Here is a 15,166-nt window from a genome sequence, read left to right as displayed (position 1 = left end):
GGAGAAAAGAGCTGTGTACTGAGCACCTATTAGGGCTGAATCCAAGTCACTTAGTCTTTTTCTATTAGTATGATGCAAATGAGATTACTGACATAATTTTATTTACTTAAAAATCAAAATTCCATGATTGATATAACATGTTAAAAAGTATTGTGTCTTTGTATCAGAACAGTGATGTGAGTGGTGAGGTGCCCCACAGCCAGAATGGTTAATACTCACAAGATGGGTCTTCCTAGAGGTCTGAGTCTGCCATCTCCCATTAACCACAAGGACACATGCATTTTCTGTACCAGGGGATAGGACTCTACAACACCAATCTCCTACACAGTGTGTAATCATGTGCTATAGGCAGGATGGTCTTGCTTAGACCCTGTGCCCTATGTTGTGATCTGCCCATTGCCATTGCGTTTTACTATGAACCTTTCCTTCTGTCCCTGCATATAGTTTCCTTACAAGAATTTGTCATATCTTGTACAGGCAACTGGTGTGAGTGTGAGTGTGTGAGTGTGTGTGTGTGTGTGTGTGTGTGTGTGTGTGTGTGTGTGTATGTTTGCGAAAAGTATCTGTTTGTTATTGTCTGTTACAGTGAAATTTGTAGCTTTGCCTATGCTTTTCTTAACTTTTTGAGCTTGAAAAATCTCATTTATGCTGATCTTCATTTAATTTAAAATTATAACCATATTATATATCTATTTGCTTAAATATCCTCAATTATTTGTAGATTAAAGTGAATAATCTGAAAATAGAAATATGCATGTGTCTAAGATAATTACATATATAAACAATTACCTTAAACACAATATAATTAATTGTGTAATACATTTTACGTGCAAGTTTATAATTATCTGTATAGTTGCCTACAATAATTAGGTGTACACATTTACTTAACTGTTAATTTATACATTTTTATAATTAATCATAGAAGTTTATAAAGTGTATTTGTCCTTTTCAAATATTTAGAGAGTTGGGAGATAGCTCAGTGATAAGAGCACTTGTTGCTCCTGTAGAGCACCTGGTTTTGATTCCCAGCACCATCATGGTGGCTCACAGCTATTTGTAACTCTGGGTCAGGGGATCCAGTGCCTTCACTTATCACTGCAAGCATCAGACATGCACATAATGTATGGGTATGAGTGTGTTGGCTTCCTGTATGTAGCATATCATGTGGCCTGTCTGTGCTCCTAGAGGACAGAAGGGAGCATCAGATGCCCTGCAACTGCAATTACAGAGGGATGTGAGCTGTCCTGTGGGTAATGGGAACTGAACCCAGGTAATCTACGTGAGCTGCAAGTGCACTTAACCTCCTAATCATCTATTCATTCCCTCATTTACAAGTTGTTATAAATCGTTGAAGCTTTTTTTCCACTAAGGGTACAGTCTTAATTTCTTGATACCTATGAAGGTTGAAATCAGAAGTAAGAACTTCTAGGAAATGGAAAGCTCCCAAATGTCCCCAATGAGAGATCTTACTTCTCAGTGGGGTGTTAAAGTATGGTGGTGGCTTTGAGATGCATGGAAAAGGATTCTGTAAGTAGCTGTGGCATGCCTAGTTCTGAGGATATCATATCATATAAGGCGGAGGCAGCCTAACAACCAGGAGATGTCCTCAATTCTGCATCAACTCTGGTTCTGCTATGGTTTCTCTGCTCTGCTAATGTAGCCTAGCTATTGCAGTGCTTAAAATAGCTGCTACAAAGTTCACAGAGTAGGCTGTAGTTCACCATGAAAAGGGAAGAGATGTACAGCAAAAATCAAATTCCTACCAGCAAAGCTGCAAAGAGGACCAAAGACTCATATGATTATTGAGTAGGAAGTGGTTGTATAACCAGGATAATTTCATATGTAAATTTATGATTATAAATCAAAAATCCTTTAATTTAAAAAGCAGACTATTCATCATATCTATTCACACTTGCTCATCTTAACTGACATGGTTATTGCCTCTTAGATAAAGAAATGACTCTCGCTTTACATCTTAAAAAGTTAGTTACCTTAATCTCTTAGCCCACACAACAATCACTGATGTTCACTCAGTTTCCATAAAGCTAATTTGTGGGATTGTAAAAATATGCTATACATGATCCCTGTTTTCACAGAAGTAGAATATTTCTAAGAAAGCCGCCTCACCTTATAAAATACATGCAGAATATGATGCTGCTTTACTATGCACAAAAGACTTCAGTGCATTTTACAAGACAGGAACAACTTTCCCTGGTCAACCAGAAATGCTCCGTAAGGTCATATATTATTTCTTTTTAATGGACTTGTGATTAAAATGCAGCTCTTCCATCCACTTGCGTGAACTGTGCTATTTTAAAAATAAACACGTTAGTTTAATAGAGCCTCTAATAAATTTTAAGTCAAGTACCAATGTCAGTGGTAAGATATTATCTAAACATATATTTAGGGATCATGTCTCAAAGGGAGACTTTGTTCTGAAGTTTTGAAAATCCACATCCTTAATTCTATAGAAAGCTAGTCATACTGCCTTTGTAGCCGTAACACAGTTGCAGATTTCCAAAAAGACTATTTTGTTCCATTTATTACAGTAGAAAAGAAATCCTTGCTGAATACAAAACATTGCTGTTTTGATTATGTGAACTGATTGTGTGTAATTTTGCCACTTCTTTTTATGTCATCATGTCCATTGAATCCTTTTTAAAGGAAAATCATTTTCTAGACTAAAATGTTATCCCAAGAGCAGCTCTACTTTTGCTGACATGATTTTGATTAGGAAATTTAGATCTTTACGCTATATGAATACATTAGAAGAGGATTACTCTGATCGAGACTCCACAAGAGAGCTAAAATATACCACAAATAAATAATCAAGCATCTTGTATGAATTTAAAAATAAATCGTGTATCATAAAAGTAAAAAATGGCCAGTTTAGGCTCAGAAAGAACACAGAGAGCATTGCAAATCTGTAGCAGAGTGAATCCAGGAATGAAGATTTTAATTAGATGGCAGGAACAGTAAGGTGACAGGACCGAGAACAGGTAAATCATCCAGGAATAGCAGTGCACTGAGCAGAGCCAGCTGGTGCGGGGCTGCCTCCGTGTCAGGGATCTGAGCTGCATCCCGAAACGGGGACTGTGCAGACAGTCTGTTGCACAGCTGTTCTTGCTCGGAAACACGCAGCCAGGTCTGTTAGTGGTATCACTCTGCAGGTACTGTAATGACAGTAAAGTTTCTAGGAAGGACTAGGTGTCTCGGGAGATGAACAAATAAAAAAAATAGAGCATTATTAGAAACACCAAAAATGTTTTTAAAAACATCTCCTTTCCCCTTCCTGTCTTCATGTAGTGCGTTGTGCTATCAATTGAGTTACTTAGTCGGAACTATAATTATACCATCAGATTTAGCATTCTTGAAAGAATCCGGGCCCAAGAGAATCAGCAGAAAAAGTTGTTGGTGCTATTTTTAATGTTGAATTTGATCACAAATGAATCCCAGGAATTCACTTTATAATTAAGATCACAGCAATATGGGTAAACGCACTGCCGAGAAGGGAGGCCTTTATAGTGCTTGTCTTAGTTGTCTTTATTGCTTTGCATATATTTGTTGATGCTTTAAATTCCTATTTCTGCTGCTGAGACTCAACATCAATAATCATCAAAAATCACTATCTTCATTTAGGTGAAAATAAGAAGGATTAAAGAAGAGAAAGCAAGATAGAATTTATCAAGAGAAGGTGCTGACTAGATAGCAGAGTTATATCATTAAAAGCAGTTGTTTTGTAGGACCAAAAGGTAAGAGGAACAAACATAACAATTTGATTCATCTGATACTCACAATTGCTAATATTTGTAATTCTGACTACGTATTCCCTTTCCTCCAGGATTTGTGTTAGTTTCCCCATTGTTGTGATTAAAGAGCAGAGGAAATCTCTTAAGGGAGGAAATACTTGAGTTAACTGACAATTTCAGAGTTTTAGCTCATGGTCAATTAAATGTGTGTTCCTGAAACCTGTGCAGAGGCATGAAGGACACTTCAAAGTATCTATGTTGTGTGTGTGTCGGGGGGGGGGGGATAACTGAAAGTTTGATGAAGTAAAATGACTTCTTGAATTGAATTTCAGAAGTAGATGGATGGAAGTCAAGTGGACATTTTGGTCAGAGGGTCTGATAAATAGTGGCAGGTCCTACTTAATTTCAATTATCAGCTTGATTTGGATTAAGAAATATTTGGGAGATTAATTAAGTATGCTTCTGGATTGGTATGTAATAACTTTCCAAGAGATGATTAACTGATGGTGGAAAATCTACCATGAACATAGGCAGCACTCTCCATAGGCTCCAATATTGGACTGAAGAAAAAAGAAGAAACTTGGGCTACCACTGGCATTCATTTTACTCAGTTTCTCATTCCACCCAGATGTGAGCAATCTTCATGCTCCTGATATTCACTTACACACACACACACACACACACACACACACACACACACACACACACACACACATTCACACACTACCTTCAAAGTCCCTCTTATTCCTGCCTTCTCCCAGCTAACCAGCATATGCATTTTCATTTTATTTTTTGAGATTAACATAATTTCATCATTTCCCTCTTCCCTTTCATCCCTTGATATTGAAACTCTCCCATATGTCTCTCTTTACTTTTTTTTTCAAATTCATGGTCACTTTAATATATATTAAAACGTTAAACTGAAGAACCTACGTATTTGCCTTTCAAAATAGTAATATTTATGACTCGTGTCATTTTTAAAATTAACTTCATTTTTAGTAAAGAGATGGTGGACTGGACTAAGATATTTTGTCCACTTATCCCCTTTTCTTCTTCAGATGTTTCATAGGTAACATATGAGTGCATATATTTTACCTAAGTTATAGAAGGTGGTGGAAAACAAACATTTGTATCTATCTTTACCAGATTTAAAAGCAGAAACTTGTTTATTCACTATTATTTATTATTTCTTCTGCTTGGTTTTAATTTTGGTAAGTCAAACTGATTAGCCACCCAGTGATGGCTAATCTTCATTGTAAATTTGATTGGGTTTTAGACTTACCTAGGAGATACACTATTGGGTATCTGAAGTTTAACTGAGGGAACTCCTATCCTAATCATGAGCTAGGATCCTAGAAAGAAATAAAGGGTAAAAATATCTGATGGATGCAAGTATTCTCTCTCTCTCTCTCTCTCTCTCTCTCTCTCTCTCTCTCTCTCTCTCTCTCTCTCTCTCTCTCTCTCTCTCTCTCTCCCCCCAGGGGAAACAATGTGACCTGCCAACTCATACTCTCACCACCATGCTTTCCTGCCATAATAGACAGAGCCAAGACAAATCCTTTTAAGTGGCTGCTGCTGTATATTTTATTACAAGATAGAAGGAACTAACACACAATGATAACAAAGGAAATAATATGATACAGCTTTCAGTGGTTTATTTGAAGAGTAAGGAGCTCACTAAGAAAGAAGTCATCTTAAAGGAACAGATTGCGGAGAAGACGAAGAGAGATCAAATAGTCTAAGGTTAGTATTTGAGAGCGGCCTGTCAGATTACCCATAACTCTCCAGTACTCAAGGAGAGACCTACTGACTTGGCTACAACAGCTATGAAACACTAGAGACACAGGACATGATGTGCCGTCTCATTAAGTGTCCGCAAGAGTGAGAATGTAAGAAAAGCCTTACAGATGTTCTGTTGAGCCACATTCACAGCCATCTGAAGTTGCATTCTAGTGACTTTGGGTGAATTCCACAGCCTTCTCAGAAGTCCCTTCTTATGCTGATGGTGGGAAGATAAAAGAGAAGTGAGTACTCCTCATTTGGGCTCTAATCTGCCTGTCAAAACCAGCTTAGGCATTCAAGCAGAATCTTTGCTTTCATTACATTTTATATAAAATTGTTCTGCATTTAATACATTTCCACCCCCCATATATGTCCCATGACCCAAGCTTCATATTAAGAAATTTAGAAAAGCAAGAATATGGGTACCGCTTAACTTCTTACTGAGGAGCAAAAGCCTAGGCTTGTGTGTGTGATCTTAAATGGGAACTTAAGTGTATGTATATTAGACCTGCTCTTGTCTCAGAATCACTGAGGGAAAGCAAGGAAATTTTAACTTAGACTTTTGAAACTGTATAGGTTTTCAATCTCAAACATGGATAAGACAGATAGTTCCCCATAACTTTCTGTCTGTCTTAAGAACCAAATGTTTTTGGATTGGAAGGAAATGGTCATTTTCATCCACTCTCATCTCACTCAGGCTATCCTGGGCCTGTTTGTTCTCATAACTGGAGAGCAAAAAAGTGTGAAATGACAAGAAAGGCTTTCAAATTCCATTAGCAACTGCTCTGCTCTCCGAAGATATCTTGAAACTCTGCTTCAGATAGCAGAAGTGTTCAGCCTAGAGCCTCATTTACACTTTTACATTTATGAAAAGATAACCAAGACCTGGCAGGCACTTGAAGAAAACCACCAGCAAACAGAAACTAAAGTGGCCACACACACACACACAAAATGTAAATCTCACTTCTCCCAAAACACACTGTTCTGCAGGGAACAAGGATAGCTTTTTAAAAATAAAAAAAGAAACACCAAGAGATAGAGAAGGCAATATTATGTCTATGTTTAATATAAAGATAGACTCATTATCACAGCAGTATAGATTTGATTCTTGGAACAATAGACAATAACAAAATAATAGACCAATGACAAAATTTAAAAGCACTCATTAAGAAAGTAAAAAAAAAAAATTTTCAAGGAATAGGCTATTAGTATGCCCTTATTAATTACAAAGGCACAGCAAACATAGAGGGAAACCTTCAAAGTCATTATGTATAATTCTGGGACCCTGATACTAAAATTAAATAAGAGATGTGTACAAAGCCAAGCTTCATCACTATTGTTTATAAGCAAATATTGGCAAATTCATAAAAGCAGTGTGTAAAGTAATAATATACATGTTAAAAAGTGGGGTTTCTCCCAAGGGTTCAAGAAGGCCTCAACCATAGGAAAACTAAACATGTATCTTGTGGTGTTTATAGGCTGAAGGAAAGGAGTGTGTCACACAATGCATATAGAAATTGCTGCTGGCAGTTTAGCACTCAAAATAATCATGTCAGAAGTAAAGAAAATATCATGTCTTACTATACACTACTTATAAAATAGGTAAGGAAAATGTACACATTTCCCATCTCTGTTTCAAAGACTTTTTTTAAAGATTTATTTATTTATTATGTATACAGTATCCTGTTTTGCATATATCCCTGCAGGTCAGAAGAGGGAGCCAGATCTCATTACAGATGGTTGTGAGCCACCATATGGGTGCTGGGAATTGAACTCAGGATCTCTGGAAGAACAGCTAGTGTTCTTAACCTCTGAACCATCTCTCCAGCCCTCAGAGACAATTTTACTCAAGGACTGATCAAGAATTTTGAAATACTACTGTGAAGTTTAGAAAAACAAGCAAAATATATGAGTATTGGGAAGTTTGTGGAAGAGCTGCCACCAAGTATATTATTATGGGAGCAGTGGACTTCAGATATGTAAAGATATGTACTCTCCACAGGAAACTTCAAAATAGCAACAAAGTCAACTGGAATTCAGAACTCTGGTATTATCACTGTGGATGAGAATTTTTAAAATAGCATCAATTATAAAATATTCTCTATTAAAAATAAATTTTTTAGTCCAAGTCCTAATATTATCAATTCAGTTATCTGTTTGTTGCTGTATATGTGAGATTGACATAATTACATTCATTTTTTATTTTTGATAAATGTATAATTTATATCAGAGCTAGTATATAGAAATCCCAAGCCGGGCGGTGGTGGCGCACGCCTTTAATCCCAGCACTCGGGAGGCAGAGACAGGCGGATCTCTGTGAGTTCGAGGCTAGCCTGGGCTACTGAGTGAGTTCCAGGAAAGGCGCATAGCTACACAGAGAAACCCTGTCTCGAAAAAAACAAAAAAAGAAAAAGAAATCCCAGTATTAGTAGCTAATAGTTAATAAGTGTGCATCTGTTGTTTTGAACATTTAAAGTTACTCAAATTGCTTTAGATCTTGTGTCTAGAATATAATCTATTGCTACAGATTACTGCATTCAGATAGTAGATTTAAAACAAAAGTATGATATTGTACATATTTTAAAGGTAAAACTTGACTAGGCCTATTTATAGTCTGTAAGTAGGTAAAGGGTCAAGAGAAATGAAAAGCATACCAGGTTTGAATGCATAATTTTCTTAATGACATACGTTTGAAGCAAATGATGAGTAAGAACAAGACCAGCTACTGGTCATCCACGTATTTACAGAAGTAAAGTTTTATATGTTTCAACCAAACATAAAGATATCTTAGTGTAACTTTTTAACAGAGCTTTTCATAAGGTAATGAAATTAATAAAGAAACCATAAACACAGATAGTATTACAATTTGAGGTCACATTATAACAAAGGCTCGGAAGTCCAATGGTATGCTATCTGCAAACCTGGAGACAAAAATACCTAGAGTAATTGCTCAGCCCAAGTTGGAAGAATTGAGAGCCAGGGACCTGAAGGTAAAACTTACAAGTTGAAGGGCAGAGAACATGGAGTCCCATGGTGCAAGTCCTAAAAGCCAAATCTAAAGGACCAGGTATCTGATTTCCAAATGTTGAAAAGGAAGAAAGAAAAAGTAAATTTCCTTCCCTCTATCTTTCTTCTCCATCCAAGCCATTGCCATATTGAATTATACTGCTATCACCACGTAATAAGTGGAGGTATTTCTTAGCTCATGGATCCAAGTTTCATCACTTCCAGAAGCACCCTCACAGACATAGAAATCAATCCCCCGCCTGATATTTGTGTGTCACTTACCTCAATCAAGTTGACATGGAAAATTAACTATTAAACATCTGTGATAAAGCTGGTGCCAGGTATCAAGTGAAGGATCACAGCACTAGAAAATGGAACAAAGAAGTCTGGTGTGAAACAATGCAAAGACAAGCAGAGAGGGCAGAAATGTTGTACCTCTGTTCAGAAGAAGAACAAAACAGGAAGATTTGCCTGGCTTTTCACACCCTATCAGAATTATAGACACACCAACATGCAGCCTGCCAAGAGAGTGCCAAAATAGGCACCAATTTATGGCATGACGTTGTTTCCTCAGCTTGAAGCACCAATTCCATTATAAAGGCACAACATAAGACATGTTTTCATCAATACTCAATGCTTTCTTCTAAGTCTCCAGAACAGCTTATATGGAAATACCTTAATGAACAAGGCTTTCATGAAATAACAGAATTCCTTGAAATGTTATTGATTTTGATCTACAAATTTCTAACTGACACTGTTTTAAAACATAAATATGTACTTACAAGGCATTATGTACAATAATCTCACTGGAATTTTAGCACAGATTGGAAAAAAAAAACTACCTTTAAAAGAAATGTAGTCAAATGACACGATAACTTCCGGCTAAGCAAATCAAAATTTTGAAATCTCCAATTCTATGTTAAGAGTCATCATTGTGTTCTAACGACATTCATTAACATTTTCATAAAACATAAATATAGCTAAACTCCTCAAGCACTACTTAGACTTATCAATTTCATGTCATAAAATTACATGAAAACAAACTGTTAACTCTCACATATTTTGTAGAATACTGATAAGAAAAAAATGTTGCAATGTACATGGGAGAATTTACATATATGTCTTCTGCCTTGGAACCTCTAATTTTACCCAGACATCTGAGTTTCATCCTCAGCATTTGAGACTGAGCTTCTCATTCTCATTTGACCCTTCCTTCTCAGAACCCAGCTCTTGTCATAAGGAAAATTCTGTTTCTTATATTTCTCTTGGGGCTTCTACTACAGCACAGAGGCTAAACATGGAAAGGGGATAAACTCCAGTTTTTCTACAGGTACAGAGAAAACTAGTGATATAAAATATGCTAATTTTGAAAAGCGCTTTCATATAAGATATAGTTAAGGGCTGGGCGGTGGTGGCGCACGCCTTTAATCCCAGCACTCAGGAGGCAGAGCCAGGCGGATCTCTGTGAGTTCGAGGCCAGCCTGGGCTACCAAGTGAGCTCCAGGAAAGGCGCAAAGCTACGCAGAGAAACCCTGTCTCGAAAAAACCAAAAAAAAAAAAAGATATAGTTAAGGAACTATTATTTTTTGACGTTTAATATTTCCCATGTTTTCCATTAGGATAATGGAGTGTTAATTTCAGACTTTACTTCATTTAGTCCTGGTATACTTGGATCCTGCTTTCTTAAACCACCATCATCTTCCTCCATCATGATAATGATAAAGTTCTCAAAGTGTATATGAAAAAAAAAAGTCTGGTTTCTATCTATTCACAAACTCGTGCTCAAAGAACATGTCTTAAATTCTAAGTGCAATTTACTACCTCCAATGTAACAGAATTCTGTCATTTCTTTAGTTGGTTTTTTAAAACAGCTTACTTAGCATTTATCATGTCTGTTCCCATTCTTTTCTTCTCTCATCTGGCCTCACAATTAGATAGGATGGCTTCTAGTCACCCCATTCCTGCCTACTAATCTTGAATGTAAAATGAAAACATGGAATCGGGCAAAGTCTTCATGCCCCCCCATGATCACTGCAAGCTAGTAACAAAAGAGGCGTCTTCATTTATATAATATTTAGACTACTGGTGAAGGGAAAGATCTTCCTCTGCTCTGTTCTCTGAATAAATAAATCAGTCTGACCAAAAGAAGAGATGTGGTGTCACATGATTTATTTGGGCCAGAGCTGACACATAAGAAAGAGCCTCCTTATCTGCTTACACAATGTTTAGCAGAAGTCGTCAGCCATATCCTCTGATCAGGATGCCAGGCCAGAGTACTGAGTGTGGAAGAAGAACCTGAAAGCAGTTTTCAATAGGATTGCAAACATATACTAATATGTCTTATTGACTAAAAAGAGAAAGTGAACTGGGAGCCATACTATAGACATTAACTGAGTTCTCTAAAAGAACATGTGTTCTTATAGCAGCATGGCCTGGCAACTTCAGCACCTCCTCAATGGACAGAGCTTCGAATACAGGCCTGTGAAAAAAGAGAGACTTGTCTGGAAAAAGGTCCAATTGTCACAGACATAGCCAAAATCTTCACATTAAAAGCAAAGACATTCCACTGATAGACTGAGACTACCACAAGTAACCAATAAATGAAGGTTGCTGGAAAAAGCCTCGGTGATATCAGAGACACGTGGAGCACAAAAGATCAAGATAGGCTGATCATTGTCATGGCCAAGAAAGAGAAACGTGGAGGCAAGCTGCAATCAGAGCACAGAGCAGCAACAGCAGGAACTGGGAATGCAGTTCAGTGTCCCTCACTATGAGAGTATTCTGCATGAAGGACAGAGAAGAACAATTTTTCTTCCTCAAAGGAAGTCTACCAATACGCTATGCCAAGGAACCGATAAAATGCTGCTGCCTTAGATTGGTCAGTCATGGGATCTAGTGAAGTCTTAAATATTTGTATCGAGGTAAAAATAAAATTAGTGGGACCACATAGACATGAAGAAATACATAGGTCATTTTCCCAAAAATATGATTTTCTGTAAAGAAACTGTTTTTCAATAAAGATAATTCATTTGAAACAACCAATTGTAATACTATATTCCTGTGAGAATCAGTTTAAGGGAGAAAATAACAAGGGGCAAAGGTTAGGAGTCAGGTAAGTCCGAAAATTGTAGGTCCTCTATGCTGAAAATTGTATCAAAATGCAAGTGACACTGGCATTGAACCTATTCACATTTCAGCATAAGTTAATGTATCCCAGCTAGTCGTCTGGCAAGAAGAGAAAACCAGATTGCTTATTCTGATCAAGTAGCAGAGTCACTTTTTGTACTTGGGGCTTTGGTCCTGGTCTCCCACAGACCTCAAAATCCATAAATGGTGTAGTATTTGCATATAACCCATTCATACCCTCCCACATACTTCACCTCTCAATTACTTACAATACCAAATACAATGTAAATGACATGTAAATCATTGTTAATCTGTACTGTTTAGGGAAAAATAGCAGGGGAAACTTCTGTGCTTTGTTGGTACAGACACAAGTTTCTTTTCAATTCCTTTTAGTCATGGTTGGTGTGCCAAACATACACACAGAATGGCTAACTGTAATGTTCTGAAGCTGGTAGCATTGAGAGCTCAAGGAAAAGGAGGAGGACATACTTGACAAAGAGCAGGAGGAAACTGTGCAATAAGAGAGGCAAAGGAATGGGGGGTGCTTTTTAAGAGAATTTGGAAGTTCCCATATACAACTGCACTCGGGTTTCTGAATCAACCTTCTTATATGTAGTGAGAGGTCATTTTGATGCAGCAATTGGCTTTTGGGTGGAGGTTGCTAATAATACGGTTTAGATCAAGAGGCATAGTAATACGGAAAATGTGCACAAATAAATTGATAAATAATTTTAAAAGATGGACTTGAGGTCCTATTCTGTTTTAATATGAGATTGGGCTCCATAAAGATCGGAAGCACAGTATTTCTTTTTCTTTTAGATAACTATTAAATAAACTCCGTATTAGTTGAAATAACTTGCACTTAGGCATTAGTGAAAGAATCAGTTTCATTTGAATAAAGTGTTTGTTTTTTCTAAAACCTTCAATGACACAAAGATATAGGTATACAAATCTCTAACTCAGGAATTTAAAGTGAATATTTTTGTTCATTAGTGCTCCTCTTTTGTCAGCTTTCAGTATCTTTACACCTTTGCGGATGCTCAATTCTATTCATGTACACTCTATTGTTCTCCGTGTTTCAACTACTGGCAAAATCACAAAATAGAAGACAAAGGGAGTCATAATATTCTAGCAGCTCAAATCGAAGGACCACACATTTCAGAAAGATTTTAGTCTGCTTTTGCAAGATGATCCCAGAACATAAAAACATGACGAATGTATCAAAAATATTTTTCACATCCTGCCTGCCATAAAAAGATTGTTTGAATTAAACATCATTATTGCTCTGTTGTCAACATGTTACTATAGAAAGATGAGCCACACACATGCCAGGACTCTATCAGGAGCATGAATTATGGTTATATTTGCTGCTGGTATTTTTCAGATATTTAATATTTTTCAATTCATAGTAATAATTGTCCTAAAACCTATTTTTGTAGGAGTTTGATTTTTGTTTTCCCTAAAATTCAGAGACAAATCTTAGTGATCTATGAACCCTCAAATGTGGTGAAGTATATAGACAATGAATGCCAACATCTATAGCACGGGCTTTCACTGATATATTCTGCCACATAAATGTTAACAAAACTATAGGGATGTTGCTACTACTTAAATGAGTTATTTATAACAGAAATGATTTGTTTCACATAATTGTGTATTGATTTTCAGTAATGTAGATTAGGCTATTGAGTTTATAGATTATAAAATTTTGGAGACATAAAGAAGGTCATAATTACCTCATCAAACTTCTCCATCTTCTAGTCTCTTTAAGGAAACATGAAAGTTAAGCAATCTTCACAGTATCCAACAGGAAGGGGCCAAGAAACTACAGTTCTGCCTCATCACTAAATCCCTATTCCTGGGTTTGATTTACTGTTTTATAGCTGACTGTAATTACTATAAAATTTGCTGTCACAGCAGCAAAGGAAAAATGAGAAATCCCACTTCTCCTGACCCTTACTCTACTTCAAGTTCAAGACATAAATTGTCTTTAAGAATGATTTGTGATTTTATTTATTGGTTCTCATCATGCTCACACTAGAGTTGGCATAGTTTAAAACTTCACTTGAACTAACTTCTAAATTAACAGGGATGACAGATTTAGACCATAGGCTTTCTAAATGCATCAGTGTCAGTGTGAATATTGGGGATCCTGACATAGGGTACATTCCAGTTTTGCTGTTGACACTTATATGGTCAGGTGATCATGGTCCATGTTGTAGATAAGTATTTCATTGTGCCATCAAATAACAGCAAGGTGTGTCTCTATGCTCAGCCATCCATCTGGAAGTTTTATCTGATAAAAATCTAAGAAACAGCTTCTGAGAAAATAATATACATTCTTCACACAAAGTATGTTGTGTTGAAGTCTTCTTCCTGTAGATAGCTCACAAGAACAGTTAGGTAATAAGAACAAACAATTAGCACAACATTAGCTTGATTGATACAGACAGCCAAACTAAGAAGTTCGATGGAAACATATTTAGGGTGATTTTCCTTGTAACCAAAGTAAATCTCCTTATAACCATTTAACCAAATAAAGTAAAGGTAGAAACTATAGAAGAAGAAATATCTTTGCTAAAATTTAGAATATATACTGAAATGAAAACTTTGGAACATAAGGATAATATAAGATATGAACTTCATAATGCCAGGAGTGAAAAGGATAAAATAAGCATTAGTATGAATTCTCTAGTATTTGCTACAAAGAGATGGAAATCTGTTTAATAGATCCTGAACAGCTGCTATACCTGAGACGCTGACCTAGGCAGTAGGTGGTTTTTCAATAATAAAACAAGCACAGTATCTGTTCTTAGGCAGGGTGGCATTCCAGGAAAGGAAGGCAATATATGCAAATGAAGAAAACACATGAACAATGTATCTATTCTCTTATTCTGGTGGTCGAGCTCCACATGCTTGCTAGTTTTCCACTTCTAAACCCAAACTGAGAGATTTTTAAAGGAAACAGAGAGCGTAAAAAATCTAAATTCCTTTCAGGTTGACTTTCTTTTCCTGCCAGAAAATCATTCAGCAATCATCTGCAGAATTCTAATTCCATCTCCATAAGTATGAGTAACTATTTGGGTGTATTAAATTTTCTTTTCATAAAAAATAAATGCATTTTACAGTTGGTGAAACGAAAATGAATTGAGCTACGATTTGTCAGGCATTTCCAAAGGCATTGGGAACATACACTTCAAAAACCGTTTGGTAATTAAAATATCATTAGAAGCTGGGGAGGATAGTTGTGGGTGAAGCATTTACCACACTGTCCTATTTTGCTTTTCTGTTGCTGTGATAGAGTGCTGAACAAAAGCAACCTGGAGAGTAACAGGCTTGTTCCAACTAACCATTACTTTCCATCATCCTTGGTGGCCGGTGCATGTACTCAGTACAGGAGCCTGGAAGCAGGACCTGAAGGAGAAACAGGAGAGGAATGCTGATTACTGTTGTGCTCTCTGGGTCTTCCTCAGCTTGCCTCTTTTGATAAGTCGGGATCACTT

The sequence above is a fragment of the Peromyscus maniculatus genome, chromosome 14 (genome assembly GCF_049852395.1).
Source record: "Peromyscus maniculatus bairdii isolate BWxNUB_F1_BW_parent chromosome 14, HU_Pman_BW_mat_3.1, whole genome shotgun sequence".
Taxonomy (NCBI): Eukaryota; Metazoa; Chordata; class Mammalia; order Rodentia; family Cricetidae; genus Peromyscus; species Peromyscus maniculatus.
Note: the sequence above shows the minus strand (reverse complement) of the source record.